A 7,967-nucleotide genomic window follows, 5' to 3' on the forward strand; every position below is an offset into this window, starting at 1 on the left:
TTTTTAAGATTGTTTTTATTCGCATCCACTTGGTTTGAGAGATACATTCATTTCTGAAAGAATTTGTTTTAAACAACAGAAACATTTACTTCATTGAAGGTAGGGGTGCTGTCACCCACAGAGTGAACATTCAGCACGTTTGTTTGGAACAGTTCTCTCAACAGAGAGAATACTGAAATCTGTCAAAAATACAGATGATATTTTTAGCACATCTTCTTTAAAATTTGATATTGAATATCAATATCTAAACTCAAAAAAGAATTAATATCACAAATAGAAATATATGCCATTAACACTAAATATTCCCATAGGGAAGGAAATGTAACATTTACTTTTAGAAACTGATTCATTTTGATAATCAAAATAGTTGACATGGTGAATCACCATAATTGATCTGTTCATCTTAGTAACAAATAATTGTATTCCTTAAAAATATAAGAAAGCAAAAATAAATCAACTGATACATAGACCTCAAAAGAGGTGATAGAGTTTTTTCAGTCCACTGTAAGTACAACTAGTTGTACAACATTATTTAGTCTCTCTTTCATAAAAGTATGCCTTTCTGGCACAAACATATTTGACCAATGTGGTCAATTGAATTTGTTTGAGTTGCTACAGTCTGTAGTTTTCTACCAAGGTCTCCAGAGGGCGATGTTGACTGGACTCTTCTCTTTGGTGATGCTGGACTGAACTGGAGACCTCAGCTGAGATAAACAAGTATCCTTCATGTTCTTGTCAGAGGATGACTGCAGGTTCTGGAAGTGGTCCAGAAGTCTTCTCTGGGACTGTATCTTCACCTCATCCTTGGACAGGAAGTGCACCACCTCTTGGACACACCTGGAGTATCCCTGATTGACAGGTGCTGAGTTGACATGGTGATACTGCTGCAGTCGTGTCAGAAAGCAAACTGTCATCTCCAGGATGTCTGCTTTCTCCAGCTTGGAGTCATTCTGTTGTTTGAGGATCTCTGGACCCAGGAGAGACTTGAGCTGCTCGATGCTGCTGTTGATTCGCTCTCTGCGCAACTTCTCCACCAATGGTTTTCTTTGCTGCAGAAAGAAGAAAGACATCATTAATAAACATATTCTGAAGAACAACATACATTATGTTACAGTACAGGCAATTATGAACAGTTTTAATTGTCCATTCAGTTGATTCTTCAATTTACCTTGTGGTTCAGAGTCGGGTTCTCCTTAGAAGAGGTGAATGGTGAAGTGATTGTAGGAGCCATGGCTGGTCTGTGCTGTAGAGGTCTCTGTACAGACTAGAGAGAATCTGATCTCAGCTGGCTTCATCCCTCCTATTTATAGTCCCCAATCTACATATGAATGTGTGGGTCTGGGTCTGGTTGGACTTTCTCACAGTCTCAGCCAATAGAATTGCTTGGTTAGACAATGGAGAATGCATCATGCTCAGTGCTCTTACTGCTGAGGGACAATGGTTAGATCTCAGGGGAACAGGTGGACGACTGGGGGGTGATGGAGAGAGACTTTGTGTGACTCTGGGAAAGTGGTGACCCTGTAAAGAGAGCAGATCTGCAGCCTGATGTTGAGATCAATGACTTTGCGCACACGCTCATAATCATATCACACACGTGGGAGATTGACATAGATATGAAAATTAAAATAAAATGTCATGTTCATAATCTATGATTTCTATGTTTTAGATTTAATCTAGACTGTTAGGCCTGAATCTAACCTGCAACCTGATCACTGCGCTGATCCTTACTTTATTCTTCAGCGATCTTTGCTGGTGGTCTTTTAATATAAAAATGAAATTAACCAATTTAATATTATAAGGAGTAACTTTGGAGGTATTAAAATAAACATTAAGTGGGCATATTACACAGGGTCCATATTATAGTGTTAATATTGAACATTTCAACAACGACCTTGGATTGGCTGGCACCTTGATGATTAAGCAACTTTACAACAAGCACTGAATATGAATTTTGTTGCATTTTTCTGCTTTGCATTTTGAGCAATGTCCCCCAGTGTGAAATTACATTGTACCATATTAGACAAGACCTCACCAAGCGTTCTCTTTTATCCACTCAGTCAAAATAAACAGCCTGGAATGCAGAACAACAAGTCTGAGCTGAGCAGAAAGCATCTGCATTTTCATTAATCCTTGCAATGTCTGCATTCCATTTAGGAACTTGATGGGACCCTGTCACAAAAGCCTGGCGGGGACACGTCTTGATGTTTGGAATTTCCATTCACAGACAGTGAGGTGCAACTCCCAGACCGAGTCCATAGTTAATGTGATGTGCAACCAGACACACTTCTTTTGTTCTTAATGAAAGCAGTGAATGAACAGAGTGTGGGAAACCAGAGAAACCTCACTCACAGGGCCCCTATGAGACAATACACCCAGACCCCAAGACGGAGTGGTGAGAGATGGCGAGGGGCATTCTTTTCTATACATTTATAAAAATAAAAATAAAGATTTTATATATTATGTAGACTCTTCTTATGATATCTTGTGAAATAAATTTGCATCCAACAAATTGAACAATATTGCAGGGCCTATATCTTAAATAACTTTTTTGTTTGTTTGTTTTCATTCATGCAAATACATAATTTACAGATATTATATTTGACTTCACATCCATCTCCAAATGCAGTGGATTTGTACATTATGCTTTTGTAGTGTGCATACAAATATTTGTGGTTTTTTGCTGTCCTAATTGAGGAGGGTCTAGACAACAAACCCTGCCCTCAGGGGATTATTGGGAGCTGCTTGTGTGGGGTGAATTAACATTTAACTAGGCACACGTCTATTGTTCAGAGAGAGCTCTGTCAATGAACAGAGTGTGGGAAAACTCAGGAGAGCAGAGTCACAGTCTTCTTCATGTCCTCAACCCCACCAGCTCCTGACTATTCTAAAAAAAAGAGAATTGCCACACTTTTGGAGAGGAATTTCCATCTACTCTCTTCTCTTTCAATTTTCTTTAGGGTTAGGGTTTGATACAACTTTCTATTGTATCAAATGTAGTTCTTTGTACCTATTTTTTAATTGGTCAGCATAAGACTATGATTCCTTTACAACAAGGGCCACAAAGGAAACACAACAGTGATAGTCCTTGAATTCAATATTCTGCTAGAAACAAATATAGTTAAGTTAAATATTGGTCTGAGCCACTGCCGCAGCGGTCCATGGCACCTAGGCTCAGTGTTAGCCTGGGGCCAGCCTAGATACTAATGCATCTAGCTAACTAACTGCAGTATCTATCTATCCATCCCTACCTTGTTTTAACATGGCTGGGATGTCTAGCTCCAGCTAGGCTAGCTCAGTGTAGCCTGACAGCGTGTTGTGGGTTTGTGTCCCGATCCAGATATAGCCTTTGCTGCATGTCACTCCCCATTTGATCTATCTTTAACACACTTTATTCAACAAAGATATATTTAAATAAAGAAAGGGGGAAAAGAGAACCCTGTCCTGTCCATATGATGGCAAAGATATGACCAATAGACAACTGCTGGTAAATGCATTATAAACATCATAAATACATCAAATGAAAACAAGCCAAGTTAAGGCTGTTCAGATTTAAGATGGAAAATCCATCTGCTTTCACATTTGCACTTGGTTTGGCTCCTCCCATTTCTTAATCCACTTCCTCCCAATTGCTTCTGTGTTTATATTTATAGCAACAACATTACATGTTCATGGCAGTGGCACTGTCAGATTACAGCATGCAGACTGTTTTGTTTAGTTTTAGTTTTTTCCCCCCTCCTTTTCTTTTTTTTTTTGACTTTCCAGTCCAAGGATATTGCAGTCATACCGACTTTTTAACTTTCTACCCATGATGCAACCCAAGACAAAGTCGGTAGCTGCTGAAGCTCAGAACAGAATAAAACCGCAGTCTAGGCCTATGTATAAAACAGAACAATCAATCACCCAGCAGACCAACATTCTTATTCATATAAGAGCATGTTGTTGGTGTGGATTTTAATACTGCACTGTGAGTTGTATTCTTATTATTATTGTTCAGACAGTCACTCATGATATCCTGCTTGGTTCTTACTATTCGTTCCCATCAGATGGTTTGACGTCAGACTCTGTCTCTATGACAACACAGTGCTAAACAGCCGTCACTAAAGGTCCATTCAACATCCTTTTGTACACCACAGCACACAGGACTCAGTGTGGGAAACTCTGATCCACTCTTTACGCACACCCACTTCCAGTCACAAGACAGGAGAAATATCTTTCTCACCTGGATGAGTGGTAACTATTTACTATTCTTTTTCTGAGGTATTAGTTTCCTTGATGAAATTGAACTATATTTAGAACCCATTACTAATTATATGGATTTTAATCAGCATTTTGATTCAATTGTAGGCTATTACTCTCCTAATTGCGACCGTAGGTCTCAGTTTACTATGAAACCTGTCAGATTCTGTCCGTCAGTGAGTCATTGAGTCAGTCAGTAACACCTCAATGTCTATACAGTAGCTGACCTCTTGTGACATCACATTGTTGACAGTGACTGTCTCCATATATGACAAAGACAGCCTGTTCTGGCAATCATATATGGAGATCCCTGATGTCATCAATATAAAGCCAATATTTATGGCCAAGACAGAATTCATTTGCAAATCAAGGCTACTGACTAGCACCTGGATATCCATATATGAAGATCACAACACTGACCTGGATAGCCATACATGGAGACGACTGGATCATCACCTAGATCTCCATATATGGAGCTGACCTCACAAATAATCCCTTTTATTCCCATCAATATTAAACCCATATCTGGGAATGCCCATACAATAGAATCCCTTTTATGCCCATCAATATTAAGGCCATATCTGGGTATGCCCATATATGGACATATTGTGTCAGTCGGTTGCCGTGACACGAGTCACACTTGCAAATTAATTCTGTCCTTGTGCCTTTTATGCCCATATATGGAGATCTCTGTCCTGATGTCATCAATATTAAGCGCATATCTTGGAATGCCCATATTTGGCAATGCCCATATATGGACGCTCCAAATATGGCCAAGACAGAATTCATTTGCAAAGATCCCCATATATGGAGCTGGTCAATACCTCTACATCTGACCTCATGGACTCCATATATGGATATAGCTGACCTGGTCTGACATCACAGTGATGACTCGACCAGCTCAGAAGGGTACATGCCAAAGCACCCATTTCATTTTATAATGTTAAAATGATCTGGCAACAGCACAGTGGAGTCAGTACTGCTGTGTGGGGCAAAGGGCCCTGGATGGAGTCTACACAAGAATGCTATGAATAGCACTATGTGTCAGATGGATGAAAGACAAACCACATCAGAAATGTGGTAGGACTAGCTGACCACAGACAAAGTCAGGGAGAGAAGGATGAGGCTGTCAGGCACCCGGAACAAGTGGCAAGCAAACTACACTATATGGGAGCCAACCAGGGCAAAGCCAGGAAAGGCAAGAAGCGCACAATGCACTGCATGCAGCACGACAGCTTAGCTAACAACACTGTAGAGCTAAGACCCTGATGCTAGATAAGAGAGTATGGAGCATGGAGGGCAGCGATTCAGGAGTCCAGATAGGTATTGGCTAGACCATTGGTTCTCAACCTGTGGGTCAGGACCCCCAGGGGGGTCCCCAAATTATTTGGGGGGGTCCCCAGATGGTTAACTTAATGTGAAACATTGTTTTCTCTCTCATCAGTAAACAACCCAACATAAAGTTTAAGTGATCAGCACATTTCTAAAGTGAACGTTTTACTACCTATAAAATGACAAATTAAACATTGGCCAAATTGTCAAAATAGGCAGAAATTGTGAAAATAGCAGATCTACATGCTTACAACGCCTTGCAACGCGAGGCGTTGTAAGCATGTAGATCTGCTATTTTCACAATAGAACTGTGTTATACAAAATGTAATGCCTCAACTCGTACTCGTCAGAGTGGGGGGGTCCCCAGTTAAAATATGATTATTTTAGGGGTCGCGGCCTGAAAAGGTTGAGAACCACTGGGCTAGACCACACTCTCGCATCGCATTGCATTGTAAAGAGGTAGAGCGTTTAAAAAAAAGAAGGGTAATTTTTGTCTGTCTCCTGGCCTACGTAGGCTAAGCGTGTGCTCAGTCATTGATCTCAACACCAGGCAACAGATCTGCTCTCTTTACAGGGTCACCACTTTCCCATTTTGAACGTTACAGCAGCATTGTATTGCTTCAAAAAAAATTAATTCAATTGAATTGCTCATTGTCCTTCCTTGCTCTCTGATTGGCTAAGAAAGTCCAACCAGGCCCAGACCCACACATTCTACAGAGATTGGGGACTATAAATAGTTAGGGATGGAGCCAGTGGTCAGATCAGAACCAGATCAAATTGTACAGCACATAGACCAGCCATGCATGGCTCCTACAATCACTTCACCAATCAGCTCTTATAGAGCAGCTTACTCTGAACCACAAGGTAAATTGAAGACTCAACTTGATGGACACTTAAATCTTGTTCATAATTTGTTGAATTTATTCAAACTTGTGTTGTTCTTAGTTTATCAATTATGCTCTTCTGCTTTCTGCAGAGAAAACCATTGGTGGAGAAGTTGCGCAGAGAGCGAATCAACAGCAGCATTGAGCAGCTCAAGTCTCTCCTAGGTCCAGAGATCCTCCATCAACAGAATGACTCCAAGCTGGAGAAAGCAGACATCCTGGAGATGACAGTTTGCTTCCTGACACAACTGCAGCAGCATCAACCTGTCAACTCAGCACCTGTCAATCAGGGATACTCCAGGTGTGTCCAAGAGGTGGTGCACTTCCTGTCCAAGGATGAGGTGAAGATACAGTCCCAGAGAAGACTGCTGGACCACTTCCAGAACCTGCAGTCATCCTCTGACAAGAACATGAAGGAGACTTGTTTACCTCAGCTGAGGTCTCCAGTTCAGTCCAGCATCACCAAAGAGTCCAGTCAACATCGCCCTCTGGAGGCCCTGGTAGAAAACAACAGACTGTCGCAACTCAAACACATTCAATTGACCACATTGCATTGGTCAAATATCTTTGTGCCAGAATGGCATACATTTATGGAAGAGAAACTAAATAATGCTGTACAACTCCATCACCTCCTTTGAGGTCGTTTTCCACTAAAGGAACACTAAGACATTGTCCTGTGTTGAAAAGTTCAACAATTTATTAATCAAGTTGGCATTTTAATATTCAGCATTCTTGAAAACATGCTGAAAACAGCACAATTCTAAATTCTATTCATCTTAATTAAAAGTTTAAGTAATTAAATGTTGTGTTAAAACATCTTAAAGATCGATGATTATGATTATTTCCACATTTCTTAAATCTTAAATTGTTATGGATCTTCCATGATGCTGTCCTAACCATAAGGAATAATTTACCCATACTGGATCTTTATAAATACTTTTTGAATAAATAATCATCAACCAAAAATATACACTTTGCTTTGTCATTATTTTCCAAGATGATGCACTCAGCAAGTGTATCAACAAATGAATCATATTTTACTTTATTTTCAGAACAAAAGGATTGAGATTTCAGCTTAACTACACACTTTGGGGGGGGGGGGGGGGGGGGGGGGGGGTTAGACAGCGGTGGCATTTATACAAATGCAACCAAATGGACTCTGAGTCCTCGGAATTTAATTAACTATCTAAAATTAAGCACCAATTAGTATAAAGACCAGAAGTGATCTTCTGACTTTATATTTAAGGGAAATTCATGCTTAGCCTACTGAACTCTATAGTGAAAGTTAGAAGAACCGCATGAACCATTTCATTTCAATAAACATCTCTTAAGGAATAAGGAAGTCAGAATAAATATAGACATTAGATTAGATATTATACACATAGAGCTCTGCACAGGTTCCAAATGACTGACCCAAGGCCAAACCCCAAAGTAGCACTCGGACACTCGGTTTGGTATAGTCAGGGACCCACCCCTACAGGATGTGAGATGACCTGTGATTTTCTGCCGTACTTT

General features: G+C 40.2%; 2 pseudogenes across 2 annotated transcripts; one reads left to right on the top strand and one right to left on the bottom strand.

Moving 5' to 3' along the window:
* Window positions 1–629: 629 nt before the first annotated feature.
* Window positions 630–1,295, bottom strand: LOC308287350 (transcription factor HES-5-like; annotated as a pseudogene). Its single transcript has 2 exons — window positions 1,169–1,295; window positions 630–1,049 (listed from the first exon to the last, which is right to left on the bottom strand). The product of its transcript is annotated as a transcription factor HES-5-like (transcript).
* Window positions 1,296–6,523: 5,228 nt separating this feature from the next.
* LOC308287171 (transcription factor HES-5-like) lies at window positions 6,524–6,956 on the top strand (annotated as a pseudogene). The gene has a single exon. The product of its transcript is annotated as a transcription factor HES-5-like (transcript).
* The last annotated feature ends 1,011 nt before the right edge of the window (window positions 6,957–7,967 follow it).

Source organism: Nannobrachium achirus (genome assembly GCF_963921795.1).
Source record: "Nannobrachium achirus genome assembly, chromosome: 6".
NCBI lineage: Eukaryota > Metazoa > Chordata > Actinopteri > Myctophiformes > Myctophidae > Nannobrachium > Nannobrachium achirus.